Source organism: Enhydra lutris, unplaced genomic scaffold, assembly GCF_002288905.1.
Source record: "Enhydra lutris kenyoni isolate GAN:26980312 unplaced genomic scaffold, ASM228890v2 scaffoldscaffold12, whole genome shotgun sequence".
NCBI lineage: Eukaryota > Metazoa > Chordata > Mammalia > Carnivora > Mustelidae > Enhydra > Enhydra lutris.
This window is the reverse complement of record NW_019154096.1, coordinates 36100653-36122985: the sequence shown is the minus strand read 5'-3', so window position 1 is coordinate 36122985 and position 22333 is coordinate 36100653. Positions and strand designations below refer to the sequence as shown.

The following is a 22333-nucleotide window of genomic DNA, read 5'->3' as shown; positions in this document are numbered from 1 at the left end:
AAACAGGGGCGCCTGGGTGGCTCAGTGGGTTAAAGCCTCTGGCTTCGACTCGGGTCATGATCTCAGGGTCCTGGGATCGAGCCCCGCATCGGGCTCTCTGCTCAGCGGGAAGCCTGCTTCCTCCTCTCTCTGCCTGCCTCTCTGCCTACTTGTGATTTCTCTCTGTCAAATAAATAAAATCTTTAAAAATAAATAAATAAATAAATTACAGAAAACAAACTGAGCGGGGGGATGGGTTAAATAGGTGATGGGGATTAAGGAGGGCACTAGTCCTGATGAGCAATGAATGATGTATGGCATTGCTGAATCATACATTGTACACCTGAAACTAATATCACACTGTATGTTAACTAACTGGAATTAAAACAAAAACTTAAAATAATGAATAAATAAATAAATCTGTTTTGTCCAGCATACTTATTTATTATTAGAAGGAAGGTTGGCTGTAATGTCCTAGCTCATCAGAACCAGAAATGGAGTCTCCTCTTACACCTTTTAGGAAACTGAAAACTTTCCACTCACAAACTTATTACTCTCTCCATACGAAAAATATAAAATGGACACACAAAAAATAGATAAAACAGATAAAAACAACTTCTTAACAAGAAAAATATTTTGAAGTGGAATTAGATAATAATAAATAAAAGTGATATTAACCTCTATACCTTTGAAAACGCAACTCTACAGTGTACTTTAATATCAGAATTTTAGAACTAGGAAATTACAGCTCATACAGGAAACTGAGTCCAGAAAAGTTAAGAGAATTGACATTCAGAGTTGTGACTCTGTGACCACAGACCCTGCCTTTCTGACCCAGGATGGGCCCAGCAATTCTTTCAGAATCCACTCAACGACCACTTAACAACAAATTACTAGATACAAAGAACAATAAGAAACCCTGCTCCCATTCTTTCCAAGTGTCCACCTATCTCCTTAATGCTCCTCTAATAAAACTTGATTTCCTTCACATATCAATTAAAAGAATAATTTCAATTTTATTTTCTACATTTAATTACTAATAACCAATGGTATCATTTTCTATTATTTTTGGTTGACAAATATAAAATAATGCCTTTATGAGAAAAAAGCTTTCCAAGTTTGGACATTGTTAAATAATTCAATTCTAAAGATATTTTTCTGCAAAAACAAGGTATGGGTTTATTTTTAAGTTTGCTCTTAAATATGCTAGTTTTAGCATATTAAGTAAGTGTTTTCTCAGAAATAACTCTCTAAACTCTAGTTATAATTACTACTTAATTATTAGCTTTGATTAAAAATAATATTAAAATATTAACCTATTTCAGGACAATAGGAATTACAGTATTGGTACAGAATACTCAAATAATATACTAACAGTACCTTCAACAAATAATTCAGACAGCAAAAAAAAATGCCACAAACAATTCCTTGGTCATTCATGTATCTCAGGTCTCTAACACAATTTGATACATCACCATGAAAAATTCAAATGTTCTTTAATCTGAAGGAAACAAATTTTGCTTCTCAGTTTAGCAATTTTAGCTGATGAGTTCAAAGGGGTTAAGTGTGATAAAGGCACAAAACAAGCAATCTTAGACTACACTAAAAGAAACACAATATCTAAATCAGAAGAGTTAATGCAGACTATTGAAGGCTCACTTTACCTCTAGCTGGAAGGACAGTAATAGTTCTTAGCATCACATTTTCCCCTTATTAAACTAACTATAAACTAGTCAGTTGGCTACAATAGGTAGATACAACTTAACATTTTACTTTTTAAATTACTTTAAAGTATTTCCCACATTACATAGTTACATTTATTATTTCAATAGCTATAATATATTACATTGAAATAATATGCTTAAATCTTTTAACCACAAATTACTAGACCAAAGATTAAGAACATCTTTATTCTTCAATATACCACTTTTGGAGTCACCCTGACAAAATGGATATATACAGAAGAGGTAAGGGTAAAGAACCATGTTACATAATGTAAAGCATTTACAAATGTTTTAGCCTAACCAACAGAATATATGATTGTTACTATCAAATAGTTTAACATATCAGAGAGGGACAGAACTAGATGGATAAAAATAACAGAAAGGCAGTTTTCAGCTCAAAGTAAAGAAAACCTTTTAAACTATCAGAATTACTCAATAAGGTAATACACTACCACATAAAACACTAAGTTGTGGGTTGCCTGTGTGGCTCAGTTGGTTAAGCGACTGTCTTCAGCTCAGGTCATGATCCTGGAGTCCCTGGATTGAGTCCCGCATGGCATCGGGCTCCCTACTCAGCAGGGAGTCTGCTTATTCCTCTGACCCGCCCCCATCTCATGCTCTCTCTCTCTCTCAAATAATAAATAAAATCTTTTTAAAAACAACAACAACACTAAGTTGTGCATCTGAAAACATTCGAAAACAAGCTGAATAATCACTTGCCAGAGAAAGTGCAGACTCTTACACTGGATGAGCAGTAGGACCAGATAACTTCTCATGTTTCCTTTCACTAAGCATATTCAAATATTTAATCTCCTGCCATGATTCCAGCAATGTGCTAGGTGCTAAGTATACAAAAGTTGACAAAAGAGACATGGCTTCTATGGTTTTTGCAGTTACAGTCTAGTGTAGGAGACAGAGAAAAAGAGAAAGAAGAAAAAAAAAATGGGCAAAAGAGTAGGTACAAATCATAAGTCCTGTTGAAGGAAAACAACAAAATGCTATAGGAGAAAAACAGAAGAATGGACATCAAGGAAGGCATCTCAGTGGAAAAAGACTGAAGTTACAACCTAAAGAAAGATGAGCTAGCTAGACTTTAGTGCTCTGGCCCAATGGAAAGCCATTGAAGGTTATGAGGAAAGTGACATGATCTGATTTTCATTTCTAAAAAATCATTCTGGTTGCTTTGTGACAAGTGAATTGGAAGGGAGAAAACACAGAAGCAGGGAAATTAGTGAAGAAGCTTGGTAGGAAGGAGCCCAGATGAGAAATGATGATGGACTGGGCACGCTGGAGTTGGAGGGAGAAGAGTAGAAGAGTTGAAGATGCAGGCAGGGGTAAACAGGAGCTATAGCACTTGGTGATAGATTAAATGCAAGGGATGAGGAAAAAAGGAAAGAGAAATCAAGGATGACTCTCAGACTTCTGGCCTGAACAACTAATCAAATAATGCTGCCATTTTCTGAAATGGAAAGAATGGGAGAGAGACAGATTTGGATTAAAAGGGGAAGCCAACTTAAAGTTTCTATGATTTTCTTTGGACTTTCTATCAAAAAAATCTCATTCTTCATTTTCTGCTCTTTAAAAGCCAGTCTGTGTAAGGGGAGAAATGCTATAAAGGAGACCCCATCAGTGAAAATTTAAAAAAAAAAAAAAAATTGGAATACAAATGGTAGATTATTGTTGTAGTGTTAAATTAATAAGTCTATAACTGCATGGTAGTTAATTTTTTTAATCCTTATTCTTAGGAAATACATGTAGATGTATTTAGGGGTGAACTGTCATAATATACGCAACTTACTCTCAAATGCTTGGGGGGGTATGCATGCATTTATGTACAAAAGACCATATATATGTATACTGACATATATGCACATCCATATGTACATATATGTATATGGAAGAGAAGAAATGATAAACAGCATAACATTTTGACAATCAATGAATTTGTATTAAGACTATCTGAGGGGCGCCTGGGTGGCTCAGTGGGTTAAGCCTCTGCCTTTGGCTCAGGTCATGGTCTCAGGGTCCTGGGATCGAGTGGCACATCAGGCTCTCTGCTCGACAGGGAGCCTGCTTCCCTTCCTCTCTCTCTGCCTGCCTCTCTGACTACTTGTGATCTCTCTCTCTGTCAAATAAATAAATAAAATCTTTAAAAAAAAAAAAAAGGACTATTTGAATATTCTTTCTACTATTTTCATTCTTGCAATTTTCCTCTCGGTATGAAATTATTTCCAAATTTTAAAAAATATTAAGCAGTTGGTACTACACTTACCTTATTCATGATAACTAATTCTAATTCTTTTCAATCTATCTCATATGTATTTCCCCTCAACCAACCATCCTGTCTTTTCCATTATCAAGAGTAGTGTCTCCATCAGGGAGACAAGAAGCATACATAATAGCCCCACAAAGAGAGCATAACAAGAAGTGAGCTATAACAGGCTTCTTGCAATTTATAATTTCCCATGACATACAATATCTATACCTCTGCTCTCTGGAATGTACTAAGTCCTATGGCCTGATCTTTACCAGGCTGCTAGATGACAGTTCTTAGGTTTTATATTTTTGCTTCTCATGTAATAGATAGCAATAAAGCTCACTAAAGAATCAGCATGTTGGGGCGCCTGGGTGGCTCAGTGGGTTGAGCCGCTGCCTTCGGCTCGGGTCATGATCTCAGGGTCCTGGGATCGAGTCCCGCATCGGGTTCTCTGCTCAGCAGGGAGCCTGCTTCCCTCTCTCTCTCTCTCTCTCTGCCTGCCTCTCCGTCTACTTGTGATCTCTGTCAAATAAATAAATAAATAAAATCTTTAAAAAAAAAAAATTTAAAAAAAAAAAAAAAAAAAGAATCAGCATGTTCATATGACACCTGCCTGGATTAAGTGCTTCTCCTGTATGCTCCCATATATCTCTGGGTATAGCAATTGTCACCTTATTTTATTTTTAAAATCATTATCTACATGTGTTCTACTTTCTCTACCAGACAGGGAGCTCCTTGAGAACAAGTACCATAATATATTTGGGTTTTTTCAATTCCTAAATACTATCATAATATGTAGAAAAAACATTCAATGAAAACTAAGGAGGGGTGCCTGGGTGGCTCAGTGGGTTAAGCCTCTGCCTTCATCTCAGGTTCCTGGGATCAAGCCCAGCATCGGGCTCTCTGCTCAGCAGGGAGCATGCTTCCCCTCTCTGCCTGCCTCTCTGCCTACTTGTGATCTCTCTCTCTCTCTCTCTTTCTGTCAAATAAATAAATAAAATCTTTAAAAAAAAAAAAAGGAGTGAAGAAATTAAAGTTACTGAAAAATCTAAATTTGGTCAGTCAATGCAAGGAACACTTCAATGACAAGGAAACACATGTCATAATATTCTAGGCAGAACTCTGTTGTTTATTATCAAAGAGTCTTTAAGTAAAATTATGTAAGGTAAGAATATTCAACTTAAACATATTAAAAACTAATCATTTTACAGTAAAAGGCAGCATTTTTTACATGCTACAATTAATCTTGCCAAAGAATATATGATTAAATGAAAATATGCAGAATACCGAATGCTTAAAATAGACTTCTGAACTTGTAAAATTAACAAAACTTAGTTAAGTCCTTAGTAGGGCCTGACCTTCTTTTAACACTTAGAAAGGGCAGAACCCAGAGATTCAAATCCAAACATAATTCAAATCTCCTTCCAGTCCCTTAGACGTTAGCTCTTCCTCTGTTTCAAGCCTAGTACTGTTTTTAGATCTATTTGTGGCTTGCATTATGTCTCTCCTGCACTCATGAGAGCTTCCTGATACTTGGCACATCATCCTTGTGTGCTGCCCAATGTTACTGTTCTGGACTCATCTTGAGTTGCCCAAATCCTCCAGCCCCATCTAGAGAATAGGAGGCAGTGGAGCTCAGCCATTAGATCCCTGGCAATGGTGAGTGAGTGCCTCTAACCATCCTCTCTTCTGCCTTTTCCTATTAATGAAAGAAAGAATACAGTGTCTCCTACCCAGCTGGGTACTCTGTCTACATCCTTGCTACTTTTCTAGTTCCCTTTAGATTTTCCCAACTCATAGAATATAATGCACATGTCAATTTTCTTTTTGGGCGGGGGGTGGACAGAAGGAGAGGGAGAGAGAGAATCCTAAGCAAGATCCACACCCAGCCCAGAGCCCAAAGCAGGACTCGACCTCACAACCCTGAGACCATGGCTGAAATCAAGAGTTACATATTTAACTAAGTGAACCACCCAGGTGTCCCATACATGTCAATTTTTAATAATTCTCAAATTCATCCTGTCTCCTCCAACACCACTTAATCTAGACTCTTATCATCTCTAGCCAGCTTCCCAGCATGTTTCCTTAATTCCCTACCTTCAGCTTCTTCCCCTTAATCCACCCTTTATGCTTTTCCCAGACTTAACATTTAAAATTATAAACCTGATCATGTGACTCTTCAACTTAAAATCCTTCAATGGCTCTCAAAAAAAAAAAAAAAAATGCCTTTAAATGGTACTAACAACAGCAGCTGGTACCTACTGAGCACTTGTGTACCAGGTACCTACATTACCTCATATAAATCTCACAACAATCCTACAACACAGGTATCTTTATTATTCTGATTTTGCAGATTTAAGGAAATTGAAACATGGAGAAATGACATAATCTGTCCACAGACACACAGATAATAAGCAAGTACAGCTAAGATTACAAAGGCCTTCCAAATATGGCTATGGTATTCTTTTGCAGCTGTTCTCTCCTACCACTACCCAACAAACCCTGCCTTCCACTCATGCCAAACTACCCAAGGATGCATTCCCATACCATGATCTTTCAGAACTCCTTACCAGAGTACACACTACTCCCCTGGCTCAAAATGCCACTCTGATCTACCTTGAGAACTCTCTCTGAAGGCTTTATCCTTTCTTTCCTCTATAGAGGAACTCCTAGGCAGAACAGTATAAGCCAAAATGATACACACACCCCAACTTCAAAATGCTACAATACAGAATGCTCGAATAGATTTTCCAAGGTAACTTCCAAGTGAGAAGCTAGTGCCAGCCTCATAAACCTGAAATCCACTGGAAAATTAATAGAGATTAACAATACAGTAACAACAAAAGCTAATAAAAATACACTTAATAACTTGACAAAATATCTGCAATATATAAAATTCCATTTTTTGAAGTCTATGCTAACTCATTCAGAATATAAGGGACTCAAGCACATTATCTAAAATTTATATTAAAAAAAAGGAAAAAAGAATATAAAGGACTCAAGTTTTAAAGTACCTTCTTTTGCAAATGTGACTTTTTAAAATGTTACAAGCAAGACAAATTCTATCTAAAATCTATTAGCAAAGCAAGAAAAAATTCAAAAAAAAAACTAAAGAGCTCTTTTTTGACTATATCTGAATTCAGAAAATAATGATTAAATACTAATGGACTTGTGCTTATGAAATATATTAGATGACAAAGAGGTAGTGAGTATGGTACCACATCTGTAGCATCAGCACATTAGCCCAGTATCTTCCAGGAACATGCAAGAATGATATCAGGAGTCCCTCCTGGGTATTAACTGATGGTTAAACAATATCTCTTCAAAGTACTACTCAAATATATTAGCTTATAATTCCCCACATTAAAGCTCTCAGTTTTGTCTTTTCGCAGTCTCAAGATCCTTCTGTAATTAACTGCTCTTTAACTGGCATTTGGATACAAAGCACCAAGTGTTACTTTCAAACTTAAAAATCTCTTTTCTAGTTCATTAAGAAAGGGTCCTTGGGACGCCTGGGTGGCTCAGTGGTTAAAGCCTCTGCCTTCGGCTCAGGTCATGATCTCAGGGTCCTGGGATCGAGTCCCGCGTCGGGCTCTCTGCTCAGCAGGCAGGTCATGATCTCAGGGTCCTGGGATCGAGTCCCGCATCGGGCTCTCTGCTCAGCAGGGAGCCTGCCTCCTCCTGTCTCTCTCTGCCTGCCTCTCTGCCTACTTGTGATCTGTCAAATAAATAAAAAAAATAAAATAAAATAAAAATAAATCTTAAAAAAAAAATAGAATTCACTTGTTTCCTAATCCCAGTTGTGTTCTACCTTAACAACTGTACTTTAAAAAAAAAAAAAAAAAGAAAGAAAAAGAAAAGGTCCTATAAGATCATTTCTGGCACTTGTTCCAGCCAGGCTTCTGTCTCCCTATATCTTTCATTGCTTTTTCCCCTTAACCCTTAGAAAAAATATTCTTTTTTTTTTTTTTTTTTTTTTTTAAAAAAAATTTTTTTTCTTAATCCTTACATAAATTTCTTGTACAAAGCATAAATAATTTCTTTTTTTTTTTTTTAAAGATTTTTATTTATTTATTTGTCAGAAACAGAGAGAGAGAGAGAGAGAGAGCACAGGCAGACAAAGTGGCAGGCAGAGGCAGAGGGAGAAGCAGGCTCCCCACAAAACAAGGAGCCCGATGTGGGACTCGATCCCAGGACTCTGGGATCATGACCTGAGCCGAAGGCAGCTGCTTAACCAACTGAGCCACCCAGGCGTCCCCAAAGCATAAATAATTTCTTAACGATACCATTTTATAGAGCTATTAGGAAATTGACCTTTAATGAATACACAAAGATTAATCCATGGTGAGGTGCTACTCTAAGGTAGCAGGCTCAAAATTATTTTGCTTCTGGCATTCCTCCAGAATATAATCAAGATGAACTTCTTATACAATATCTAGAATCAGGCAGAAGACTTACTTTAAAGAGACTTTTTACAGTGGTTTGCTCAGGTTAATAGAGCCTGGCCCAGGGTAACAGTAAAGGGAATAGAGAGGAAACAACTGCAACAGCAGGACTTCCCAGCTAATGGAAAATGAGGGATAGGAGATTAGAAGTCAGGATGATTCCCAGGTTTATAATTTGACTAACTGAGGAACTGGAAGCATCATTAACCAAGACAGGAAAATGAGATGAATACATGAATCTGGAGAAAAATACGTGGTTAATTTTTGATGTTTTTAAGTTTCAGGTTTTCTGCTAGACAATCAGGTGGGCATTCTAAGTAGCTCACCTAAGGACTAGAGTGCTCAAGATGAAAACAGGGCTGAAGAAATGAATTCAAAGGAGATAATGAAAAACAGCATGTGTTCCAAGAAAGCATGACAGAATGAAGATAAAGAGGTCAGACTGAAAACATGGGAAACCTGAGCCATTTAGGAATGGGGTTGGTAAAGACAGCTGAGAAAAGAAGAATAGGCAAGAAGGAGAAAGGAGAAACAGGAGTGATGTCATGAAGACAGAGAGGGTGTTACAAACATGGGCATGATCATCTAAAAGGTTCACACTAGATTTAACAACTAGGAACTACACCCAAGTACAGATACAATTTCAGTAAGTAGAAGAACCAAGAGTAACAACACTGTTGGGATGGCAGAATGGCTCAAACAAGGCAAAAAAGGAAAAGTATGAAGCATGTTTGGAATAGAATGTAAAAGAGTTTTGCTGGAATGGAGAGTTCATGTTGCAGAAGAGAAGAAAGGAAGTCTGAGCCAAGGCCTTTGCATTCCAGATTGTATTCTATTTTGGATTTTATTCCACAAGCAGGAAAAAGAAAGACTGGTAGCTTTTTTTTTTCTTTTAAAGACAATGAATCAATCTGATGATAGCATTCATGATGAACGGGAATGACAAGAGAGTTAAGGTAAGATAAACTATTAAGCAGTCTTAAAATTATCTAGGGTTGAAAGAGGTTGATAGCAGCCAAAGTAAGAATTAAAGAGTACATAAAAAAAAGAAATTATCTACTCCCAAGGTGCCCTAGATATTTCACTATTACTATACCAATCACGTACAACAATAACCTGTGGACTGAGACCTTCTCTTATTCAGCCTCTCATCATGAGTACTAACAAATCAGAACAAGGTAAGTGGCCAAAAAATGTTTGTTGATTTAGAATTGAACTCAGTAATGAAAAGATACAGAAGTGAGACTTAAAAATACTACACAAAACTTAAGTAACTTACAATATGATACTACAGAAAATACTAGTCAAAGTCAAGATCAAGTTCAGACAATGAGTTTAAAATGTTTCTGGTAGAGAGGGTGAGTAAGGATAACCAAATATAAATATCAAAGAGAAAAAATCAAAACCAGAGGGAAAATATTCAGATATTCAGACAAAAAAAAAAAAAAAAAGATTTGAGATATATAATGAAATCAACAAATCTCATTAATTGCCCAGAAGAATAAATATTTAATAAAATTTAACTTCCTAATACATTTTGTATGTGACTCTCTTTAAGAATGCTATCTGGCGGCGGGGCGCCTGAGTGGCTTAGTGGGTTAAAGCCTCTGCCTTCGGCTCAGGTCAGGATCCCAGGGTCCTGGGATGGAGCCCCACATCAGGCTCTCTGCTCAGCGGGGAGCCTGCTTCCTCTTCTCTGTGTCTCTGCCTGCTTCTCTGCCTACTTGTGATCTCTGTCAAATAAATAAATAAAATCTTAAAAAAAAAAAAAAAGAATGCTATCTGGGGGCAGCTGGGTGGCTCAGTTAGTTAAGTATCATTACCATTACCTTCATCATTACCAAGACCATTACCCTTCAGCTCAGGTCATGATCCCAGGATCCTGGGATCAAGCCCCACATTGGGCTCCCTGCTCAGCAGAGAGCCTGCTTCTCTCTCTCCCTCTGCCTCTTCCCAGATTGTGCTTGCTCTCTCTCTCTCTCTCTCTCTCTTGCTTACTCTCTTTCTCAGTAAATAAATCTTTAAAAAAAAAAAAAAAAGAATTGCTCATTTGTATAATCTTTATAAATTAAACTGATGTAAAAAGTCCAACCAAATGGGTCAATCAAAACTGGGTCAGTGTTGAATAATCATCTGCCTTACTCAATCATTCATTCAACAAAAATGTATTGAGTGATTATAAGTTTGGTGTTGAGGCAAGGGAGACCAGCCATGACAGCAAACAGAGTAAAGTACAGCAAATATTACAACAAAATACCTGCAAATGTTATGGGAATACAGGTAACAAAAAATACAATGGAAGAAGGGTAAAGGAGACATGGTAAAAATATGCCTAGAAGCTTTTGTAGAAGAGGGGACTTATTTGGATTTTTATTTTTATTTTATTTTTATTTTTAAGATTTTATTTATTTATTTGACAGAGAGAGAGATCACAAGCAGGCAGAGAGGCAGGCGGGGCATGGGGGGGGCAGGTTCCCCACTGAGCAGAGAGCCCGATGTGGGGCTCCATCCCAGGACCCTGAGACCATGACCTGAGCCAAAGGCAGAGGCTTAACTCACTGAGCCACCCAGGCATCCCCTTATTTGGATTTTTAAAAAGATGAACTGATTTAGCAAAGTAGTTAAGGAGTTGGATGGTATTCTGGAAAAAAAGGGATATTACGTGCAAAAGCATAGAAATGTCAAAGAACATCGGAACTTGGAACCATGACAGAAGATAAGGGGCACATCAAGGGAAGGACTTTCTGTACACAGACAGCAAATCGACCATTACCCTGTGATAAGAAACATCAAATATGCATTAGAACCCATAAGGAGCATTCTAAATCCCCTGAAGCAGAGTGCAGGTGTAGGCAGGAGGTGGACAAGAAGCAAAAAAAAAGGTATCTGACTTCCACAGACAACAGAAAGCCACAAAAGATTTTTAAGCAACAATAAGACCTTATCAGATCTGTGTTTCAGAAATTCAAAAGTCAGTAGTATGGATAAGTGGCTAAGGAAAGAAAATCTGGAGGGAGACCAATGAAGATTAAAAAGCGATTTCAGTTAATGCTTCAGCACTAAATATTGACAACTACTTACTCAAACATAATGAACCACAGGAGGAGGCATATAAAGTAATGTAACTGTAATATGGGCTTTCAACATAAGTTTCTGAACTCATCTCAAACATCAACTCAATACCAGAAGCAATTACAGAAAAAGCGTGGTCAGGTACATTAGAAAAAAAGGAAAAAGGATGGCCATCAAATCTTTCTCTTAAAAATACTTCACTTACGTTTTTAAAAGTTTTTTTTTTATTAAATAATTTTTTCCTTTTTAAAAAAGTACTTAACAGTAAAACTACCATATTGGACAAAGATTACCAAAACAGAATTTAGAACCACAGGGAAAACACTGTGCAAAACTGCTGAGAACGATAAACAGGGAGAAGTTACCAGACAAAAACAGGTTAACAAAAAAAACAAAAACAAAAAGCCCAAAAAACAAAAAACAAACAAAAAAACAAAAAACACAATCTTTGTTACTCACATATAAAACTATTTTTGACTGATAAAAATTTGCCAAATTGGAGGTAGGAGGTGTTCTTTAACACCTCTCCCCTAGCCGCTGTCTTAATTTGAAAGAAATAGGTCAATACATAAGGACATATATATATGATAATAATAGGCCCTGGGTTCGCAGATTAGGATTAAATTAATTTCTATTATTTTCAAAGAAATAGCTCCTTAATTTTTTTCTCTCCACTGGATCATTACATCAGCTATAAATATTTTTGTATTTATTCAAATATACTAGAAAAGCACCCATCTTTAAAAAAAAAAATAATAACAATTCCTTGACTCCACATCCCCTCTAGCTATCGCCCTCTTTCTCTTATCTTCAATTTATAGCAAACTCCTTGAAAGAATTAGTTGTCTCCAGTTCTTCTCCCACAGTTCTCTCTTAAACCCCCTCCAATAAAGTTTTTATCACCACTAATCCACCAGGAACTTGTTAGTCACCAATGATTTTCGTATTGCTAAATCTAACCGTCATATCCTAGTCCTGGATCTAATAACATCTGACACAGCTATTCATTCACTCCCTCCTTCTTAAAACATTTACTTGGCTTCAGGGATACCATTCACTCTTAATTCTCCTCCTTCTTCATGGAGTGCTTCTTACTCTTATTCTCTTAGCTCTAGCTCATTACAGAAACCTAAGGCAAAATCTTTGGGCTTCTTCTCCAGCCATAACTCCTTCCTAGATTATCCTAATCAGTTCCTAGGGTATTAAACACTATGGCTATGTCAGTGACTGGAAATATGTTATCTTCAGCCCAGACCTCTGGCCTGAATCGCAGACTCATGTATACCTCGTTGTCTGGACAATTATCTCCACTTGAATTGCTAACTTAACACATCCAAATTAAGCGCATTATTTCCCACCTGCTTTTCCTGAAGTCTTCCCCAGCTTGGTAAATGGCCACTCCATTCCTCTACCTGTTCAGGACAAAACCAGCAAATGGCCACATCCAATCCACCATCAAATGCTATTGGCTTTGCTTTCCAAATGTATACAAATTGTAAGTGCTTCTCCCAAACCCTGCCAAAAATCACTATGATCTCCCACCTTGAATTGCTGCTGGAGCCTCCTGAACAATCTCATTATACCTAGTCTTGGATATTCTCTACATAACTGTTGAGAGGTCTATTTAAATTTTTTTAAAGATTTTATTTATTTATTTGATAGAGATCACAAGTAGGCAGAGAGGCAGGCAGAGAGAGGGGGGGAGGCAGGCTTCCCACTGAGCAGAGAGCCAGATGCGATCCCAGGACCCTGGGATCATGACCTGAGCTGAAGGCAGAGGCCTTAACTCACTGAGCCACCCAGGTGCTCCGAGAGGTCTATTTAAAACAAGTCAAAAAGCTTTCAGTGCTTCCCTCTTTCACAGTGAAAGCCAAAGTCCTACTGGCCTACGAGGCCATATATGATCACTCATGTACCCCTCCCCCAGCACCACCTGTGGCCCCCCCCACACCTCATCTTCCACTAATTACTCCCCTCAGTGTGCATTTCTACTTGCCACTTCTCAAACAATACAAGCATGCTTCAGCTATAAGATATTCGCACTCACTTCATCTTCCTCATTCTCTCCCCTAATACCTGCACAAATTAGATCACTATCTCACTTATTCCTTAGAACTGCTCAAATACCATTCTTCACTGCAGCCTTCTCTAACCATCTTATATAACACAGCAGTATCCCCCTTGCATGCTGCCTTATTCTGCTTTTCCTCCAAGCACTATAATAACCCACATACTATATATACATTTATTTATTTTCTGTATCTTGTCATTAGAATGAAGTTCCACAGGGGTAAAAAATGTGTTCTCTTCACTGCACTATTACTAACAAGGGCTCAGTGGGTATTTCTTGAATGGATGGATAGCATGAATCAGGAAAATCTAGACTAAGTATTTCGTCTGAAAGCCTGGGTTGAGGGTTTTATACAGCAGAACTTCTCAGGGCCTGGGAAAATGCTGACAGCCAAAAGCAATCATGAAATGAAGAAAATAAATCTGAGGAATTTTTTTTAAATAACAATAAAAGGAAAAACAAGAGGAAAAAAAAAAAAGGCACCTCTGCTTCCCCACTCCCTGGATGTATCTCCTATAACCAAAACATCACCAGACCCATTCTATACTTAAATAGCTGTTACAAATAGTTCCTGCTTTTCTAAACCATGATTGTCAGAGAAAACTGTAACTGCCAACCCAACACTGGCTGCCAAGACATAATGGTCAGAGAAAGCTCTCAAATTTCCCCAAAGCACTCAGGCTGCAACCAAATATCATTAATATGATGACAACAAAACTCAAAGTACCTCCTGGTGTCTGCCTGAGTTAGCTGTCCCTAGTGTATTCTCTAGGGGCTCTGTCATCAAGATTATGGTCTTGGTATGGGGGCAGGGGTATATTTGAGGAAGCTGAGGGGAGGACAGAGAGAGAAAGGAAGAAGAGAGGGAGGGGGAGAGAAGGAAGAAGAGAGGAAAAAGGAGAGGGAGGAAAGAAGGGAGAGAGAGGGAGGAAAGAAGGGAGAGAGAGAATGGAATGGGAATTAATTCAAAGAAACAGGGCCTAAATTTATTTTTTGTATTTTAAAGAGAGGTAGGCCTACCTGTGATCTCTGTCAAGTAAATAAAAAAAAATTTTTTTAATAAATAAATAAAATAAACATTTAAAGACAGGTAGGGAATGGAAAGCATCTACTAAGATATATCACATTACAAAAGGACCAAAACCCTGAGACATCCAGCATTCCTCAGCTAAAAAGCGGTCTTGCATCTCCCATTCCCACACACAAAATTGAAGATATGGGGTAGGGGGCCATGACAAATTGGACAGTTAGGAGCAGTAACTGTGGTGAAGAGTGTGGTAACAATTACAGAAAAGAAGGGAAGAGAAAAGTAATCATCCATTTTTTTTTCTCTTTTCCCCTTACTGTACTTACCAAGTACAGAAACCAGCCAGATGAAAACTGGGAAGAAGGCAGAGAGTGAAGAGTAAGGATGCTCTGAAGCAAATAAAAGCAGAAGAAATCAAACACAAATTCCTTTTCTAAATGGCTCTTTGCAAACCAGTCATATGGGGCACCTGGATGGCTCCGTGGGTAAAGCATCTGCCTTCAGCTCAGGTCTTGATCCCAGGATCCTGGGATTGATCCCTGCCTAGGGCTCCCTGCTCAGCAGGGGGCCGGCTTCTCCCTCTCCCCCTGCTTGTGTTCCCTCTCTCGCTGTCTCTCTCTCTGTCAAATAAATTAATTAAATATTTTTAAAAGAAAGAAAGAAAACCAGTCATACGAAGTAAGTTACTTGGAACTGACCAAGGAAATTTAAAACAAGCTCCCACAACTTAGATAACTAAGAGCTATACAAAGAGAACTGTACAAAGAGAACAGAGATGCTTAATTATTTGGAATGATGGTCCTGGGGCATTTTTAAGATCAACAATCCTCCAAGATGACCCAACTATATTCAAACTGATCAAGATGGAAAAGTAAACAGGTGAAAAACTTCAGCTTTCATGCATCCAGTCTTTAAGAATCCTCTGTCTTCTCAAGGGTTCTAAATCTCAAAAGAATCAGAAGTCTTAAAAGCCAGAGAAGTAACTGGGGGAACATTGAAAAGCAATCAGCTCCGCAGAGAAGAGCTGAAAACTCAGATTACACCTAACATACTCTGATTTGTCAACTCACTTAAAAAGGAAGGAGACTTCTGACTGGTTGCTCTCCAGAGGGTATGTCACATTCCAGCATCAGCACCAGTAGCAAATGTTAGAAGCTTAAAGAAGCAGGAAACCACAGGATACTCTGAGAAAGGTATGGGAGGGAAAAGTAACAAAGACAACTGAGCTGTATATAACTGCAGATCATCAGCATATCACACTAGACACAACAACTAGAATTGTTTGTAGGCTGAAGTAGCATTCTGTATTTACTTTTGTAAGTACTTCCCTCTCCTTAAAACTTCTCCCCAGTCTGGCACTGATTGTTCTCCCTGCTCCTCCCTGACAGCTGCCACTTTCTAGAGCTCCTCTTCCTACAGGCACTATTTGATTTAGGTGATTTGGTATTTCCCGCCCCCAATTCAGTCTTCTACCATTTTCCTGAATTAGCTCATTCTGTATTAGATCATGCTTTCTACTCTGTCCCTATCCTTGAGAAGCACATAATCCAGTGGGGTAGGTAGATGTGTCACTAGATTAGGTGCAATACATCATAGTCAATGCCACGAAAGAAACATAATGACATGCTGGAAGTACATATTCATCTGTCATTACCCTATTTCATATTTTCCAAATCAACACTCCAGCTTCCCACACTCTTGTAAATCAGTGACTAAGTCCTGTATCTTTCCATAGTATCCCCTGATCTCCAAACCCACTTTGCATTTCAGGCTTCTTTTCTCATATGACCTATTCAACCACTTCCTATCAGAAAAAAGTTCAATATATTTCCACATCGCTACATCAGCCAACTCCCTGAAAGACATATCCTATTATCCCCTTGCTTTGAAACATCTAGTATCTTTCCAATGCCTACAAGATAAAGTTCAAATCCTTAGCACAGAAATTAAGATAATACAGTTCTCAAACAAAGCCTTTTAAAAGAAGGCAGACTGGGGCGCCTGGGTGGCTCAGTGGGTTAAAGCCTCTGCCTTCGGCTCAGGTCTTGATCCCAGGGTCCTGGGATTGAGCCCCGCATCGGCCTCTCTGCTGGGTGGGGAGCCTGTTTCCCCCTCTCTCTCTGTCTGTCTCTCGGCCTACTTGTGATCTCTCTCTCTGTGTCAAATAAATAAATAAAATATTTTAAAAAATAAATAAATAAAAATAAAAGTAGGCAGACTGAGTTCCAGTTCCACTGCTTACTAGCTGTGTTACCTTTGGCAGGTCACTTTACCTCTCTAAATTTCCTCATTTGCAAAGTGAGGATATGAAAACAACCTACTCATGGTTGTTCTGGGAATTAAGTATGCAACTCAATGACAAGTACCAGCACAGTATCCAGCATTCACTCGATGTTAACTACTACCCTGGGATATCTCATCTATCTAGAATGTCTCACTCCTCAAAGGAAGCAGATTACCAAAGTTTGACTCTCATATATTTTAGAATGATTAACAATAAGAGTTAAATCAGAAATGACCTTCTGGTTAACCATGAACCAACAAAAACTTCAATTAACCAAAGTATGCTTTCCTAACATTTTTGTTTGTTGAAACTTACTATAATTTATTTAAAAACAAGTACCTATTTATTTAAAAAAAACAACTAGATTAGTTTTGTTTTGTTTCCTATCCAAGTTCAGGAAGGAAAAAAGTAGCTGCTTACCAACAGAAACTCAGATATTTTTAAGAATGTGATTCTCTAGCATATAAAATTCACATAAATTAAATTCAAACTCAATTGCATATATAATTTTCTAAAGATATATACATGTAAGAAAACAAACTCTAGAAGCTTAGGAAAATAAAAGTGTATATCAGATAGATGGTGGACTGACATTTATTCTTAGACCTCACAATCAAAAGATGAAATCACAAAAATTTTTGTAAGTCAGTGATTTTAATAATTTAGAAAACTGCCAAACCCACAATAATAACAAAAAAACAGACCAGATACATATTTTAAGAGATTCATATATTCATGATGTTAAGCACTAATGAAAATTGGTAAAAAGTTTCCAATAAATTCAGGCACAAGAGACAAACAATTCATACAAAGGAGAAGGTAAAACTAGAAAAATACTGCATTTGCTTTTCAATTGTGGTTAGTGATGTTAGACAGTAGATGCCCTTATACCTATTTTTAAAAAACAAACCTTTTTTTTTTTTTTAAAGATTTAGATTTTATTTATATTTGAAAGAGAGAGATAGTGAGAGAGAACATGGGGCTGGGGGTTGGGGGGGGGAGGTGAAGCATGCTCACCACTGAGCAAGGAGCCCAGCATGGGGCTGGATCACAAAACCCCCGCATCATGACCTCAGCCAAAGGCAAACACTTAACTGAGACTCCCAGACACCCCTAAAAACCAAACTTTTAAAAAACAAAAAGCTGTAAAAGTCTGATGAAACTGGTCAACCAACTGCCAGAGGCTGTGTAAATAAATTAAAAAAAAAAAAAAACTTTTAGAAAGAAATTCAGCAATATTTTTCAAAAGTTACAAAAACCTTCATACACTTTGACCTTGTAACTCCCCCTCCTGGGTCCTTAGCCTAAAGTAAAGAAGCAAAACAGCACAGCTATATAATGACTGCATTACTTGCAAAACAAGAAACAACTTGGATGTCCAATTATTAAAAATAAATAACTCAATTCACTGCAACATTGTATAACTTAAATGTATGAAAATTATAACAAAAAGAAAACATTAAATATGAAAACAAATATTAAACATTATATTTATGCTTTGAGTATAGTATAAAATCACATATACATGGTAAGAATTAAATGAGAAGAAAAATTAAACATTTTTTTTTCTTATTTCTTTCATCATGAAGTTGTTTGTAAAATAAAAAGCCTGTTGGAGTTCATCAGGCCCACTACAATAAATACATATTTTAAAACTGGCTTTTCAGAGGCAAAAACCACAACTGTCCTTTTTTTCCCCCAAAAACCTATCCCAGAGGAGTAATCAGATAGGTTCCTCTCACATACAGACTAGCCATACATGTAATTTTAGCCATGTTACTAACCATCTGTAACCTTATGTTAAAATCTCATTTTACCATCAAAACGTAAGTGTATGTGGGATCTCCATATGGTGAGCAGAAGCCACTTGTTATGTGGCATCTGGAGAGAGGGCCCCAAGCACTGAGGTTAAAAACTATCTGGCCAATGGAGTAATGACGGTCAGGTTTCTCCTCTATCCCCAAATGAATAATCATGTTTCTCACCACTCAAGGGCTCTAAGCTCGTAAGAGTGGCAGCTAAGCATTCATGGAGGGAGAAAATACAAGCTGATTTGTTCTCCCTCTGAAAATTGGCAGCTTCCTCATTTTCCCAAAAAGCACCATGAAGTAATGAAAAATACACAACCATGAGGTCAGGAGAGAAACCTCAAACAAGGCACTTATCTTTCGAACTTTGGTTGTTTAATAAGTAAAATTTTACATCTGAACCAAATAATTTATTAATTCCTTCAAATTCAACATTCTATTTATTGACCCCCTTTACTAATACATGTCTATGACTCTCAAAACCTTCCACTCAGATTGTAGAACAATTACTAAAACTTAGAATTAGGAAACTAGGGGCAAACGAAATACAGATAGTCAAAATTGTATCCGAGGTCTGTCCCTTCCTACCTGCATAACCGCAGGCAAATAACTTTGCCTCAAAATAAAGTCCTAAAATCAATGAAGCAGCAATCCTTACTGGCCCTGCTGTTTTTACTATTGCATCATAAAATGTATAGGTTTTTTGCTGTCATAACTGAGGTTTCATTCCCAACCAGGAACAATTTTGATTGTGTTCTTAGAAATTTTAAAATACCTTGCACATCCATCTTTTCCATGTTTTCTGATTTGAAAGAGATAGTTAACAAAGTTTGCCTATCTTAAATCTATATTCAGGATTAAGAGCATTCCTCAAAAATGCATTCAATAAATAGTTGAGTACCTGTACCATATAACAGTACATGCTAGAGTTGCAAAGGTCCTTCCCTGAAGAAACCTAAAAGTCTTATGGAGAGAGACATATAACCAAATCATTACTAACTGGCAAATGCTAAATGCAGAATATATGATGTGCTACTGAATCATTCAAGACAAGGAAGGGGGATAAGATGTCTGGACCATTTTCAGAGGTGACATTTTCAGTAGGTCTTGAAAAGCAAATTGTTCACTAGGGAGAGAAGAGTTCTCAACAGAAGGAACAGTGTAAAACCACAAAGAAGAGTCATCTTCAGAGAACTCTTAAGTAGTCTTTGTATGGAATGGCAGGCAAGATGGTGGAAATGAAATCAGAAACACAAATTATCAGAAATTGTGAAGGACTCTGACTTTTATCAAACACAGATAATGTAGAGTCATTGATGGACTCAATTACCTATACTGAGTCATTGATGGAAGCAAAGTCCCCTGTCCAGTACACAAAGGAGTTGAGTCAAAGCAACAAACAAAAAAATGCAGGTCTCAATATGGAAATACAGAATAAGTGGTTGGTTGTTGCTGTTGTTTTAAATGAAAAGTTCCTGCCTCAGGATGGCTTCTAGCAGTTTCTCACTACGGCATATTAATACCACACTGAAGTAAAAGAGTATGAATTATGGCTAAAGGATTCAAGAAAGTGTGTGTTTTTTTACCTAAAGATTCTCTGAAGTCAATGTTGAGAACACTAAAGAAAATAATGAAATAATACTAAAGAGCTATAATAATCAGAAGAGGTAAACAGTAATAATGTCTGAGAAGACTGACCTCAGGCAAACCGTCCAGGAATGTTTAAATACTTATCATATACTGACTGCAGATAAGACATGTTTTGTGCAGAAGGGTATCTTAAATTCCTTTTGGTTAAAGAAGAGCTGCCACCACTAAAATCTTTAAACTAGTCTAAAAGATTTTTTTTTAAACTGGCATAATTAATACGTTCCATTACATTTTAATGCTCAGAAAAAAAGGGAGAAAAGGAATGTCTTCTCAAATGGCGACTCCGAAAAGGCTAAAGCTCAATTTTTATCTCACCAGTGGGAGCAAAACATTCACATTACAATTTGGGACCACGAAGAGTCCCTGCATCCGTAACTTCCACACTGCTAAGGCCTAGTCTTGGACCTGAAAGCCTAACTGGCTGGGTAGCCTGCAAAGATGAATTTGCAATTATTGAAATTCAAACTCAAGCTTAGCCACCGACGACGACTACCTCAAAGGAATCATTCCTTTTACTTTGATTAAAAAAAAAAAAAAAAGTAGGAGCATAAAAACCAAATATACGTATAAAAACAGGGGATGTCAAAGGAGAGAGAAGCAGCATCTCAATCTATATGGCTACGGTGTGGTCCACCAAAGTTTGATCTCGGGATATGTTTCAGGGTGTGTCTTTGTTTTGGCCCAATAATTTAAAAAAAAAAAAAAAAAACCGTCATTCAGAGGAACCGGGTACTTTCCCCTGTCCTCACAAGCATCCTGGCTCTGAAATCACAGGGTAACTTGGCCTCGCCCTGATTCCTCCTTTGAGAAAGGCACAGCCCCGCGCCCGAGACCCCCGGCGCGCCTGTCACAGCCCGGGAGCGGGGGGCGTCCGGCCTCCAGGCTCCACGTTCGCCCCTCCTCAGGCGGCTCGTGGGGAGCTCGAGATGGTGCGGGGAGGGCGGGAGGCCGGAGAGCGTCACTGTCTCACCCCAGGTGCCTGGGCCGGCGACCTGCCGCGCCCCCCGCCCTGGACTGTCGCGGGCTCCCGCCCCACCCCAACTCCGGCCCCGACTCCCTCCCGACCCCCACTCTCACCGTGCGGAGGTCACGCTGCCTCCTCCGCCGCGGCCCGACTGCGGGCCGCCCAGTAACCTACGGGCCCAAGGACCGCAGGTGAGGCGAGGCACTGCCCGTCACATCCCCACCGGCCCCGCCGCGGGATCAGCAGCAGTCAGCATCGGGTCCGCGGCCTGAGGGAGCGCCTGACTCCTGAGACACCGCGCCCCCTCCCTCGGCCTGCGCCCGCCCTGGACTCCGCCCTCCAGGGCCCGCACAGCGCGCGCGCGCAGCCCCGCCCCCCGGGACTCCCGTGCGCAGGCGCAAACCTCACGGGACCAGGCTCCGCCTTCAGGCCCGCCCCCGCCGCCTGATTCCGGCCTCATCCCACCTCTGGCCCCGCCTCCGACCCCCGCGCCGGCCTTTCCCAGGCTCCGCCCCCAGCTCGGAATCCACCTCCCTCTCCACTGACCTTGCCTCTCTGCCCCCTGACTCAGGTGTCTGCTAGGCTGAACCCATGACGCCGGCCCCGTGGCTGACCTCAGCTTTAGCCAGCACCTTGGACTAACATTTGCTGCTAGACCGCGGTCAAACTTGTCAGCTCCTCCTCCTGACCCCGAGAAGTTAATAGCTTGAGCTTCAGGACTGACGTGGGCTCCTCTCCCACCTTTCAGTGGAATGAGCATCTCCAGCATTTGTGTCCATCCCTGTTCCCTGCCCTTCCGTGCTCTGGGGCCATGCCTGAACCACACGCCTAACCTACCACACCAAAACACGGGGTCTTGCTGAGGCTGAGGGGATAGAAGAGGCATCCCCAAGTGCTGAGATCTGCAGCATCTCCATGGCACCATCAATCTGGGTTCCCTTTGCCACGAATTCGTTCCTACTTTCCCCTGAAACTTCCATCACCCACAGGCCTTCTTCCGTTGCTTTCCCTCTCAGTGGCTAGCTCTGCCATGAGTGCTCTTACCCTGGAGG

At 39.1% G+C, this 22333-nt stretch overlaps 1 protein-coding gene across 2 annotated transcripts in view; it reads right to left on the bottom strand.

Annotated features, from left to right (window-relative positions):
* Positions 1–21456, bottom strand: part of LOC111144932 (coiled-coil serine rich protein 2) — a 198636-nt gene extending 177180 nt beyond the window's left edge. Inside the window, exon 1 of one of the 2 annotated variants that reach the window (XM_022499542.1) lies at positions 21395–21456. The gene's annotated coding sequence lies outside the window, so the exon portion shown is untranslated. The remainder of the gene's footprint in view (positions 1–21394) is intronic. The other variant, XM_022499541.1, reaches the window with a different exon arrangement.
* Positions 21457–22333: the final 877 nt, after the last annotated feature.